At 43.2% G+C, this 13,513-nt stretch overlaps 1 protein-coding gene across 8 annotated transcripts in view; it reads left to right on the top strand.

Annotated features, from left to right (window-relative positions):
• Window positions 1-330: 330 nt before the first annotated feature.
• The window catches only part of Pum2 (pumilio RNA binding family member 2), an 83,135-nt gene continuing 69,952 nt past the window's right edge, over window positions 331-13,513 (top strand). For 2 of the 8 annotated variants that reach the window (XM_052745940.1, XM_052745944.1), the window contains exon 1: window positions 647-829. The gene's annotated coding sequence lies outside the window, so the exon portion shown is untranslated. Of the gene's footprint in view, window positions 350-645; window positions 830-13,513 lie in introns of those variants that run through there. The other 6 variants (XM_052745948.1, XM_052745945.1, XM_052745941.1 and 3 more) reach the window with 5 other exon arrangements.

The following is a 13,513-nucleotide window of genomic DNA, read 5'->3' as shown; positions in this document are numbered from 1 at the left end:
TCAGGCGGGGGGGGGGGGGGGGGGGGAAGGTTGGGGGTTGCAAGCACCAGACGAGGCGTGCATCCGCCCCCGGGAGCAGAGCTCCACCGGGCGAGCGCGAAGCCCAAGCCCTTGAACCCACCGTGTAAAAAAAAAAAAAAAAAAAAAAGGCCGGGGGGTGGGGGGTGGTGGTGGGGGGGAGTGCAACGCCCGATGGCGGCCGCACGCGCAGGACGAGCGCCGCGCCAGTGCGCACGCGCGCGCGGGGGAGGGGGGGGGGGAGAGGGGGGGGTGGCCTCGGCCGGCCGAGCGCCGGGGCGCGCGGGAGAAGCGACGCACCTCGCGGAGGAGAAAGGCGCCGCGTCTCGGGGTGAGCGCCGCGGCCCTCCCCCCCCCCCCACATACCCCGCCCCGCCCCGGGCCACTCCCCCCCACCCCCCCGCCCTTCTCTTTTCTCCCGCAGTGCTTTGCGCGCGGCCGGTGGGCGGGGGAAGGGAGGGGAGGGGAGGGGAGGGGAGGGGAGGCGGCGGCGGCAGCCATGTTGTTGTGAGTCTCTGTGCCTCACCCTCGGTACTTCGGTGGTTCGGAGGAGGAGGAGGAGGAGGAGGAGGAGGAGGAGGGGGGAGGAGAAGAAGGAGGTGGGGTGGGGGGGAGGGAGGTAGGAGGAGAAAGAAGACGTCGCCGCCACCGGAGGCGGAGGGGGGGGGGAAAAGGACGGACGGACGGCCGACCGACCGACCGGGAGCGTCGCCGCCGGTGCCCAACGGTCGGTGTCGCCGGCTGAGGCAGCGCGGCCGCCGCAGCAGCAGCAGCAGCAGCAGCAGTAGCAGCCGCCGCCGCCCCCCTCCTTGTAAGTCCGCCCGTTTGCTTCGCTCCGTCTCTTCGTCCGTGGGCGCCGCCGCGGGGGCCGCCCGGCTGCGGGCTTTGTGTGTGTGTGTGGGGGGGGGGGGGGGGGCGGCCTCCACGGGAGCTAGGCCTCGGGGCGGGGGAGCCAGGCCCCGGGCCCGGGCCGCTGTGCGGCGGCGGCGGCGGCGGCGGCTCCTCTGCGGCCTTGGGGCCCCGCTCGCACAATGCCGGGGGAGGGGAGCCGGAAGGGGGTGTGCGCCGGCGGCGGCGGGGGATGGAGGAGCGGGGTGGGGGGGGGGGGAGAACGAGCAGCTCGCCGCTTTCCCGCTTCCTTCCCGCGCCCTGCGGCTGCCTGCCTGCCTGCCTGCCTGCCTGGCTGCATGGCTGCCTGGCTGGCCCCGGCCCGGACCCGCTTCCCTCGCCGGCCGTAGGGACCAAAGGGGGGAAAAAAGAAAAAAAAAGCCGTGTGCCTTCCAGCCTCGAGCCAGCCCCTGGCTTTCCCCGCAGTCTGGAAGGGAGCAGCACGGTGGAGCCGAGAGAGGGAAAAAAAAAACGTGCGAGTTGGAAGTGGGTGCAGCGGGAAGGGAGGGGGTTTTATGGAAACGGGTATGGGGGGGTGGGGTGGGGTGGGGGGTCGGGGATCGTGGGGTCCGGGGCGGAGGGTGTTCCTCGGGGCCTTGCGAGCGTCCAGGGAAACCTTGGCAAACGGATGTGGATGGGAAGGAAAATGAGGACTCGGGATTCGACCTGTGCAGGTGCTTTAAGTGAGGAACGTGGTGTTTTTTTGTTTTTTTTGTTTTGTTAGAGGAACATCTTTCGATGCTCGGCAGAAGGTGTAACTTTCAAGCCGAAGGCCGAATGGGCGACTTGAAATATTTGAGCCCTAGTTGGGCGTGTGAATACGGTCCGATTTGGGGGAGGAAATACACTGTGCCTAGTTGGTGCCCAAACACGTGTAAAGTTAGTGCTTCTTTCCAGGAACACAGCTACAGAAACCCTGCTTTTCTTCACTCAGCCTTTCATCCTGTAACACGTTTGAACTTTTGGGGGAAAGGGAATGGATTGCGGACATTTTATGTGCAAGAAGACAAAATGCCTTGACAGTTCCTTCGGGTTCTAAGAAATCTGGAGGCAGAGGTTTTCTGTGAGGGTTTTGGGGGGGGGGGTGCTTTTGAATGCTTAACAGGATCTAATGCCTGGAAAGGATACAGTGTGTCACGAAAGCACTTCTAAGGAGTTACCTTGGCATGTTAAAAGCTTGTTCATGGCTTAGATTCGTGACTCTTCACCATGTGACCGAGTGAATTGGAGGATGATAAAGGATATTCTGGCCAGGAATCCTGTTTAAAAATACAAAGATGGATATTTTTAATTGGTTAATAATAAGGCTCTTGCTAGTCTAATATCATACTTTTTATAGATGAGTTGTGTCATGTGAACAGTCAAAGAGTTGACGGCATTTTTTTTTCTTTTTTGCAAGAATGTCTTTAAAATTAATTTTCGGGGAAATTAAGTTTTGTAGTGCAGTCTTGGTGTTTTGGAGCACAGCTCTTCCACACGAAAAAGTTACAAAAACTTTTTGTTTTTCAGAAACTTGCTACAGTATTCAGGGTTTTGTTTTATTTTTCTTATTTTGTGTCCCAGTCTAGCTGCTTTACCTTAAGTGGATTTGCTGTGAGCACTTTCAGCATTTTCAGACAATCTAAGCTGTTTAGTTTTTAATGAAATTTCTTTGTCTTGAGTCCAAAGTTCCTTTAGGTGGTTCAGTATTTACTAAGATTTTAAAGTAACTTTTTCTTAAAAATTGTATTTCATTTTTACGGAACTTTCTGTCCATGTATTTGTTTTTGTGGCGTGTCTATGGAGGTCAGAGGACAGATGGTGGGTATCAGTTCTCTCCTCCCACCATGTGGATCCTAGGGATGGAACTCCGGTGGTTAGGCTGGAAGCAGGCCTCTACTTTAAAGTAACTTCTTCATAAGAGTACGAAAAACGGTGCTTTTTCCTTCTTTTGAACCTTTTATACTTGGTTACTAATCTTTACAGTGTTGAGGTAATTTGTCTTTTAAGTATGTATTTACCCAAGTTATCGGAAATACTAAGTGATTTAGGCCAAGTGTGACATCCAGAACCAATCTTCTCGTCAACCAAGACAGCCTCTGTGTGTGTGTGTGTGTGTGTGTGTGTGTGTGTGTGTGTGTGTGTGCGCGCGCGCGTGTATGTGCATACTTGTGTAGACAGTAGTGTTGTTGGAATTTAGGACCTTGTGCATACAAAGGTGAGTGCTCTACCACCTACATAGCCTGCCTCCTTTTTATGTATGCTGAGTGTAGTAATTTGAAATGGAAGTTGGTTCATGTATCTTGTCCACAACATCTTCATGGCTCCCAATTTAGAATTTCATTGAGTTTCTAAAATGGAACTATCTTGTATTTTTCGTATTTGTAAAGCCTATATTTATCTGAAATACAGTATTTGAACACTCAAATCTCACATGCTTTGTCTGACTTGACAATCATTCACAGCTTGAGACCATTTTACTAACAGGTTAATAAGATTGCACTTGCAGGTGGGTAAATTCGCTTGTGACATTAAATAGATATCTTATTTCATATTTTTAAGAAAGCATAAAAACTGTCTGGCTTACACTTACTGTCTTTTCTCCTTGTTTGTCTATTAGGTGAATTGTAAGAGGGAATTAAAAACAATGCTGAACCCATTCCTTTTTCCTGAGTGCTCGCCCCCTGCAGAGAATGTGTTGTACCTCATGAGACCAACCAGGATAGACAGCTTCTTTCTATAGCAGAGGACAATGGTTGTCTACTGTCTAGTAGTTGTCCAATGCTGCCTGTGTGTTAGGTTAACTACGCCTTCCAGTGTAGCTTTATCAGTAATATTGTTGAATTACTATCAGTCTAACTTGCCTTAGTTCAGTAGGTTCTGAATTCTGGTGCTGTAGAAAAATGTTGAAACTATAATGGTCTGATAGTGCTATTTATATTGACAAGTCAATTTTTCAAAAATTATTTTGCTTTGTGGTTGAAATGTGAACTTAGACATATTTTCAAACCTTTCTAGTGTGTGGAACACTAGAATTATATAGGTAGGTGCACGGTGCTTTTTCTTAATTTTTCAGAAAATAGTATATATTTAGAGATGAGGTAATACTTTTTCTTTCAATAATTCAAGAGATTGAACTTATTTATAAATGAGAATTTAGGATTTGCCTAGTTAACATGTATCACCTTAAATCACTTTAAATTTTAACAGAATTCTAGACACTTGTCTTCATTGACTTTTTAAATGAGTAGTTTTTTTGTTTGTTTTTTGTTTGTTTTTGGATGCTTGCCTGACTCCTTTTTTGAGTCTAAAGTGGCTTAAGAAATTAAAAGTGATTGGATTTTCAAGAATGTTGACAAAAGGATTTTGTTTTTGTTTTTTTTTTTTTAGTTAGCCCCATTCTGCAAGTTTAGCTACTGTAGTCTCAATCCATGTCACTTATTTTCACTTTTCTTCTATTCTTTTGTGGAGGGATAAAAGACTTGAGTACTGAGAAACATCCAGATGTGTCCGCCTGATGTGCCTGTCACACTAGCTGCCAACTACAGAAAAGTCAAGTAATTTCAAATGCGAAAAGGTGTCAGTATGTTTTAATTAACTGCAAGCGGGACAGGAAGAAACAAGATCATTATCACCTACTTTCTGGCAAAGTATGTGCTTGGGCTCTACACTGATCCCCCCACATTTGTTTCCTGGAAAGGATTTAGTGTACTTGGCCAGGTTCTGATACACTACAAGACCATCTTCTACTCAGCACTGCCTATCAGACATGTCCAACTCTTGGCCCATCGCTGCATGCCATTAAGAATAGCTGGATGCAGCTGAACATAAAACATTAAACTCACTTAAAAACGTTATGAAATACTTTTTGTGGTTCTCAAGTATGAAATTCATAGATAACAATGTTGTGTCATAGTGTCAAAAGTTTGGATATCCTTGGAATAAAACCTTAAACTGACTGCCAACAAATATAATGTAGTGGGATTGGGAAAGTAGGAGAGTATTATTTCTGTATTTTTAGTCCTTAAGAAAAGCCTGATTTCTGTTGTAGTAGTTGACTTGCCAAGAGTAGGAAGTTCTTTTCTTTGTGTGTATGCTCGAGTTTTTGAGCACAGGAATGAATGTGTCACAGTACATGTGTGGAGATCAGAGGATAACATTGGGTATGAGTCCTTCCACCTTGTTGCAATTGGGGTCTCTTGTTTGGCATTGCATACAACAGGCTTGCTGGAGTTTTGGGGGTTTCTCTTGTTTCCATCTCCCACCCACCATAGGACCATTGGGGATCTGAACTCAGGTCCTTACTCTTCAGTGCTTTACTGACATCTTGTTATTCCTTTGGTACCATTTCCAAAAGACTTACTAGGGATAAGTGAGTTAACTAAGGTACAGTTGGTTTTATTCAGACAATACAGCTAAGTGAAATAGAGAGGCAGAGTGAATCTATGTATAGCCCTGTAACAGGCAGTCAAAGTTGTAAGTAGAGAAACAATAGACTGAATTATATGATTTTTGTTAACTATCAAAAAAATTAATTGCACCAGGTAGTGATGGTGAGTGCCTTTAATCCTAGCACTAGGGAGGCAGAGGCAGGTGTTACCTCAGAGTTCAAGACCAGCCTGGTCTACAGGGCAAGTTCCAGGACAGCCAGGGCTACACAGAGGAACCCTCCCTGTCTTTAAAAAAAAAAAAAAAAAAAAAAATTAGATACAGGTAGGAGCTACTTGAACTTCTCCATACTATTTTACCTGTGCTTCTTGTTGTTGTTTTGTTCGAGACAGGGTTTCGAGACAGCCTTGGCTATCATGGAACTTACTCTGTAGACCAGGCTGGCCTCTATCTCAGAGATCTACCTGCCTCTGCCTCTGAGTGCTGGGATTAAAGGCACGTGCCACCACCGACTTTTATCTCTACTTTTGTGATTAAATAGAATACATTTCTGTAGTAAAATCTAGGTTTTTCCTACAGATGTTCTCTTGTATTTGGGGGGTGGATGGCGTGGAGTGGGGTAGAAAGTAAGGGTAGGACTTTAGCACTAGGTTGGTCTGGAACCTCCAGAGAGTATGACTTTGAACTTAATGCCTCTGTCTAGTAAGTGTGGGATTACAGGTAAACCGATATGCCTGGCTTGGACCTTTTGATTGAAGCACAATTGTAATTGATTTTCAAAGAATGGAGACTAAGTGCTTTAATTTTAAATTCTGTGCCTTCTACACCAGCAAAAAAGTAGTATTAACATGAATTTTAAATGTTCTTATTAATAAAATCTCAGGGCCAGATAGTGGGGTGGTAGCTGAGAGATCAGAGAGATGAATAAGCCACAGCTAACCTCGCCTTGCTAACTTCTCAGCCGATCCTCTGAGAAACCTCTGAGTCCTCATCCGAGTGGAGCTCAGCTGATTTGCCGCTAAAAGCTTAAAAGGCCTCTAGTTCCTGGTCCTCACGCCTTATATACCTTTCTGCTTCCTGCCATCACTTCTTGGGATTAAAGGCATATGTCACCATGCCTGCCTGTTTCCAGTGTGGCCTTGAACTCAGAGATCCGCCTCTGGATCTCTGTCTCCAGAAGGCTAGGATTAAAATTACAATTTATCGCCGGGCGGTGGTGGCGCACGCCTTTAATCCCAGCACTCGAGAGGCAGAGCCAGGCGGATCTCTGTGAGTTCGAGGCCAACCTGGGCTACCAAGTGAGTTCCAGGAAAAGGCGCAAAGCTACACAGAGAAACCCTGTCTCGAAAAAACTAAAAAAAAAAAAAAATAATAAAATAAAAAATTACAATTTATCATTACCTAAAAGACTCCTTTTATCCAATTCAAAGATTTGTACAAACCATATATTTTGTACTATTTCATGAACCATAATAACATTTAGAGCTTTTAACTGTTACACAGTTGTTATAAAGTTACAAACCATTATAATGCTAAGTCAATATTTTATTTAGCCTACATGGAAAAGTTAGTATACATATAAAAACATTACTTTTTCTTATACGTTGTCTTGACTAGATATGTTATTGGGGTTTCTTTGTTAACATTTACATAAAACGTTATGAGAGGAGATAGAGAGCTGGCTTAGTCAAGTGCCTGGTATATAGGCATGAAGATCTGACTTTGGATTACTGCACAGCCCACATCAAAAGCCAGGCATGGTCATGTATGTCTATAACTCCAGTTCTGGGGGTGGGTGAAAACAAGCTGATGACTGAAATTCATTGTTGAACTTCAAGTTCAGCTCTTTTCTTGTCTCAGTACATAAAGCTGGAATGCCAAGATACCTAATATCTGCCTCTGGCCTACTAACAAGTACATACAGCCCCCATACAACACAGTACATAGACCAAAAAGGCTGTGGTGATATTGGGTTAAAGTCTATAGGATTCTCAGCCTTTGATGGGTGAACCACATTGACTGAGATTAAGCATGTGCTCAGAGCTTAGAAAAGTTACTGAGTGTTGGAGAACAATGTGCATTAAACGTACTGAACAGGGAACTTATTTCAAAGAAGAGAGTAAGTAAATAATCTTTTTGAGCCTGGTGGTGTGACATATGCCTGTAAGGCCAGCACTTTGAAAGTGGAGGCAGGAAGATCAGGAGTTCAGGGTCATTATTGCCTACTGGTGAATTTGAAACGATCCTGGGTTTCATGAAACCCTGTTTTGCCCCATCCCTCCAAAGATACACAGTGAAAATTTGGAAAGAAAACTTTTAAACTGCGTATTTGGTGTTTTTCTAGATATAATGGATGTTGTATTAGTACATATAACTTTAATTTTAACGTTTTTTTTTTTAAAGTCAGTGGCCTTTTGTTACTGTTAAACCATTTTTTTTTCCTATGGAGTTTGGGTTGTTCGGTTAAGCACTACTGGGTAAATAGTTCTGTTTTATTAATGCTGCTGTTTGTATGAGGTAAATTCCCAGAAGAGAAGCTTAGGTCTGAGGATTTTTGTATTGATTTTTAAACAAAATGGCTCATTGAGGTAGGCAATTAATACTCTAGGAAGCGCATGTGTTTCAGTTTTGTGGATTCATGTATTCTGGGTCTTTTGATTTGTGTTTCTTTTTGTTGTTGTTTGTTTTGTTTTGAGGCAGAGTTTCTCTTTATCCCTGGCCGTTTTGGAACTTGCTCTGTAGACCAGGCTGGCCTTGAACTGAGAGATCTGCCTGCCTCTGCCTCCCAACCACTGTGATTAAAGGCATGTGGCATCGCTGCCCGGCTATGTTTGGGACTAAAACAACTTTAATTGGAAACCTAGGCTGTTTGATTCCTCCCCTCTTGAAGGATTTGCACATAGAGAACTAGTAGATAAGATGCTGTCCAAGTGACTTTTTTTCTATTATCAGCTTAATACAGTATAAATTTTTATCCTAATAGTGAAATGTTTCATTGAGGCTTGCCCAGTAATTGAGTAAAACAAAAACTTATTATAAGTCACAGTCATCCTAGGGTCCCACCTGCTAGGTAACCTCCCTGGTTCTGTGGGTTGCAGTCTGATTGTTCTTTGCTTTATATCTAGTATTCACTTATGAGTGAGTACATACCATGTTTGACCTTCTGGGTTTGGGTTACCTCACTCAGGATGATATTTTCTAGTTCTATCCATTTGCCTGCAAATTTAATTTCATACTGTCATTGTTTTTCTCTGCTGAGTAGTACTCAGTTGTGTATATGTACCACATTTTCTTAATCCATTCTTCAGTTGATGGGCATCTAGGTTGTTTCCAGGTTTTGACTATTACAAATAGTGCTGCTGTGAACATAGTTGAGCATGTATCTTTGTGGTATGATTGAGCATTCCTTGGGTATATGCCCAAGAGTGGTATGGCTGGGTCTTGAGGTAGATCGATTCCCAATTTTCTGAGAAACCGCCATACTGATTTCCACAGTGGCTGTACAAGTTTGCATTCCCACCAACAGTGGAGGAGTGTTCCCTTTGCTCCGCATCCTCTCCAACATATACTGTCATTAGCGTTTTTGATCATAACCATTCTGACAGGTGTAAGATGGTATCTCAGAGTCGTTTTGATTTGCATTTCTCTGATGACTAAGGATGTTGAGCATTTCCTTAAATGTCTTTCAGCCATTTGTGATTTTTGACAAAGAAGCCAAAACTATACAATGGAAAAAAGAAAGTATCTTCAGCAAATGGTGCTGGCATAACTGGATGTCAATATGTAAAAGATTACAAATAGATCCATATCTGTCACTATGCACAAAACTCAAGTCCAAGTGGATCAAAGACCTCAACATAAATCCAGTAACACTAAACTTAGTAGAAGAGAAAGTAGGAAGTACTCTCGAACGCACTGGCACCGGAGATCCCTATAACACCAGTAGCACAGACACTGAGCACAACAATTAATAAATGGGACCTCTTGAAACTGAGAAGCTTTTGTCGGGCAGTAAGACAAAACTACAGCCTCCAGAATGGGAAAAGACCTTCCCCAACCCCCCATCTGACAGAGGACTGATCTCCAGGTGACTTTTACAGTGTAAGCTAAAGAAAGATAAGGACAAAGATCTTTTTAAGAGTCAGAGTCAGATAGTTACCAACTTTGTTAGCATTCCATAGCTGTGCCAAATTAATGGAAAGATTATGTACTTTCAGAGGTGTTTTATTCCGTGATGGGTTGTTTCTTTATCTCAGGGCCTGTGGAGAGGCAGCAACTTCATGGTAGAGGAATGCCATTGAACTGGCAACTTAGGAAGCTGAGCAGAATGGAGAGGGAAGGGACAGGAGAGGAAGTAAGTTCTTTAAAAGGCACTTTTTGAGCTGCGTACTTCTCCCATTAGGGTCCACATTTCTAATGTTCTCAAAATACTTCATACTGATGGAGGAAATTATTAAATTATTAAATGGACTTAACTTTGAGAAAAGTCTTCTTTACAAGCTGCATTATTTATTTATTTGTTTATTTTTGTTTTTCGAGACAGGGTTTCTCTGTAGCTTTGGCACCTTCCCTGGAACTCACTCTGTAGCCCAGGCTGGCCTCGAACTCACGGAGATCTGCCTGAGCGCTGGGATTAAAGGCGTGCGCCACCACCGCCCAGCCACACTGTAAAAGTCACCTGGAGATCAGTCCTCTGTCAGATGTGGGGTTGGTGAAGGTCTTTTCCCATTCTGTAGGCTGTAGTTTTGTCTTACTGCCCTACAAAAGCTTGCATCTTATAAGTATTCTGTTTAAGAAAAAAGATTGTTCCGCTTTTAGAACTTTTAGCAGTGTCACACCTAACAAAATTTGTTTTCTCAAAGGAAGCATTTTGTATTTGGTTGGCTTGACTTGTTGCTAGCCAGCTTTTCTTGTGTCTACCTTTTGCTTCTGGACTTTTACTTTTCTCTTACTTCTGTATATCTTACTCCGTGACTGGCTGGATGGCTGGCCCCTGGTGTCCTCCTCTCCTTGTTCTCTTGCTCTTTCTTCTGCTCTTTTTCTCCTTCCATTTATCCTCTCTGCCTGCCAGCCCCAACCTGTCTCTCTCCTAGCTAGCTGTTGGCTGTTAACCTCTTTATTAGACCATCGGGTGTTTTAGACAGGCAAAGTAACAGAGCTTCACAGAGTTCCACAAATGTTCCACAGCATAAATGAATGTAACACATCTTAAAATAGTATTCTACAACAACACAATTCTTGTGATATTAAAGCCTTAGGTCTACATAATAGTTGATTTCTCACCTCCCACTTTATAATTTTTGTTTTGTGGATGTATTAGTGAAATCAATTATTCCCTTACCCTTATTTGTTAGTTACTTTCTTTTTTCTTTTTGGTTTTTTTGAGACAGGGTTTCTCTGTGTAGCTTTGCGCCTGTCCTGGAACTCACTTGGTAGCCCAGGCTGGCCTCGAACTCACAGAGATCCGCCTGGCTCTGCCTCCCGAGTGCTGGGATTAAAGGCGTGCGCCACCACCGCCCGGCTTGTTAGTTACTTTCTTAAAGTTTAGGTTTGGGGCTGTTTTCTTTTAGGAATGATCCTTTATAAGGGGTAGTACTGTTTCATACTACATTAATTATACTATGAGGCATATGTCTTGTTCTGCTTTTGGGGTGATGAAGTTTTAATTTATTTTTAAACATTTGCTTTGGTGTGCATGCATACTTGCCATAGAGAGTCTGTGGAGGTTAGGGTACAACTTGTAGGAATTGATGCCCTCCTTCCACCATGTGGGTCCTGAGGATCTTGAACTCAGGTTATCAGGCTTGGTAGTAGGTTCCTTTTCTGAGCGATTATGCCAGCCTGGTGCTGAGATGTTAAATTAGAAAATAACTTAAGCTTAGAAATACTGCTTTTTTCCCCCTTGGTGGAGTAACATATCTTTTCCACTTGTACCTTTGACATGATTTCAACCACTTTTTTGTGATATCGTAATAGTTGTCTAAAGCAGGTCATTTTTATTGCCATCTAAATTACATGACTTCACAGGTTATCACATTGGAAGCTAGCATTGATTGAAGTATGTTGATCTCTGTAGTATTTTTTCCAAAATAAATCAGTTTCATAAGCACTATTTTGTTTCTCAGATAAAACAATTGAAAGAATGAATGCCTTATAATATGAAAGACTAATAACAAATACAATTCGTGGGTTTTTTTAAGGGAGTTTAATGGGAAGCCTTATTTGCATTTATGGAAATGTATAGTTTATTTTGCCTTCTTGAGGGTTTGAGCTCTGAGATTTAATCTTCAAGGAGCTAAAACATTTTTATGTAGAAACATTTGATAGGTTTTTATTCAGTGGCAGTGGTGGACTGGAATAAAAACATTTAATTAGATGATTGGTGCTAATACCATTTTTGAAGGAGATTTGTGGTTTCTGGGTCAGTAAAATGTAAGTAATGTTCCAGGTCTTCACATTTACTCTCTGTTCATCCAGCATTCTTTAACTCCCAAGTAGATGCAGCACACTTACGTTGCTTGTATTTCAGTATATTTAGATGCAGTAATACTTAGGCAGTGTTACACTGGTTCACTCCTGTTGCACACTGCACAGATTCAGAGTTTTTAGTCATTTAGACTAGGAAACTATCTGATGTTCACAACTGAGTCACCCAGCAAATATTAGGTAGCGTAGGTCCTGGTGGAATCTCTGTCACAAAGTGTAGTGCAGGGTTATCACAGTCTTCCTGCATTTTTATTTTATGTTTTACCTTTAAAGAAGCTTACAAAAACGTGTTTGTGTGGGTAGGTGCACATGTTACACACCTGTGGAAGTCAGACAATTTGGGAGTCATTTATCCTTCTACTATTTAGGTTCTGGGGAGCCTTGGCAGCAAAATATCTTTACTCTCTGAACCATTTTCCTGGCCATTGTTTTTGGTGGTGAATTAAGACAAAGCCTTAGGTAGCCCAGCCAGCCCTTGAACTGGTTGTGTAGCCAAGAATGATGACCTTGAATTCCTGATGCTTGTGCTTAAGTGCTGGGATTAGAGGCATATACCCTCTGACAAGCCCAGCTTCAAAAAGGAAACTTTTAAAAGACAAATCTCTGGGGGCTGGAGAGATGATGGCTTAGCAGTTAAGATCACTTGACTGCTCTTACAGGTCTGGAGTTCAATTCCCATCAACCACACATGGTGGCTCAACCATCTGTAGTGGGATCTGATTCCCTCTTGTGGTGTGCATGAAGACAGGGCACTCATACATAAATACATGAAAAAAGATAAGGTCTCACCGTGTATCCAGGTTAGCCTGGGACCCATCATGTATTCCTTGCTGGTCCTTGTCCTGGAAGCCCTCCTGCTTCAGCCTCCCAGGTGTTGGGATTATAGGCATCGACCACCTTTTGTGATCTTTATTTTTCTTCCCACTTTTCCCCCCTCTCTGTCCCTTTAGATTAGAAATCCTTTTATCTATTTTCAAGTTTTACTGACCCTTCTGTTACATAGTCTGTTAGTAATTGACATTGAAAGAGTTATTTTTCAATTCTAGTATTTCCATTTGGTTGTTTTTCTAGTTTCTCTTAACTGTTGAAATTTTGTATTAGTTTTATTATCTTTGTTTCTTTTTCAGTCCTTTGATAAAAAAGCAACTTCAAGGAGAAAGGTTCTGTCCCCCCCACCCCCCAAACAGGGTTTCTCTGTGTAGCCCTGGCTGTCCTGGAACTTACTGTGTAGACCAGGCTGGCCTTGAACTCAGAGAGATCTGCCTGCCAAGTGCTAGGATCAAAGGCTTGTGACACTGTCAGACTTGAGAAAGGATTTATAATTTAACTCAAAGTGTAAAGTACAGTCCACCATAATACTAGAGGAGTCAAAGCATCAGAGCTTTGTTCTCACAGAGCAGCTGTTCTCATGATGCCCACAATCAGGAAGCAGATAAAGAGATTCTAGTGCTTAGCTCCCTTGCTCCATTTTCTGTAGTTCAGGATCAAAGTCAGTCACACTTGAATTAATTCAATCAAGATCATCCCCCATATGTATTCTAGAGTCTGTCAAGTTGACAGTACTAATCATCAGATTCACTTATAGCATGTTTTTTCTTCATCTTGCACAGTTGATAGTTTAAGTTATCTTCTAATTCTGTCATGAGTTATCTTGATGTTGATTGATTGTTATGAACATGTTATGTCAGAAACACAGAAAAGCATGTTTGTGTCTTTCCAGTGTCAGGCATTATTCACAGAGCATGAGGGCTTT

Source organism: Peromyscus californicus, unplaced genomic scaffold (genome assembly GCF_007827085.1).
Source record: "Peromyscus californicus insignis strain IS unplaced genomic scaffold, ASM782708v3 Scaffold_1__1_contigs__length_55948999, whole genome shotgun sequence".
In the NCBI taxonomy this organism is placed as follows: Eukaryota; Metazoa; Chordata; class Mammalia; order Rodentia; family Cricetidae; genus Peromyscus; species Peromyscus californicus.
This window is presented reverse-complemented; position numbering and strand designations above follow the sequence as displayed.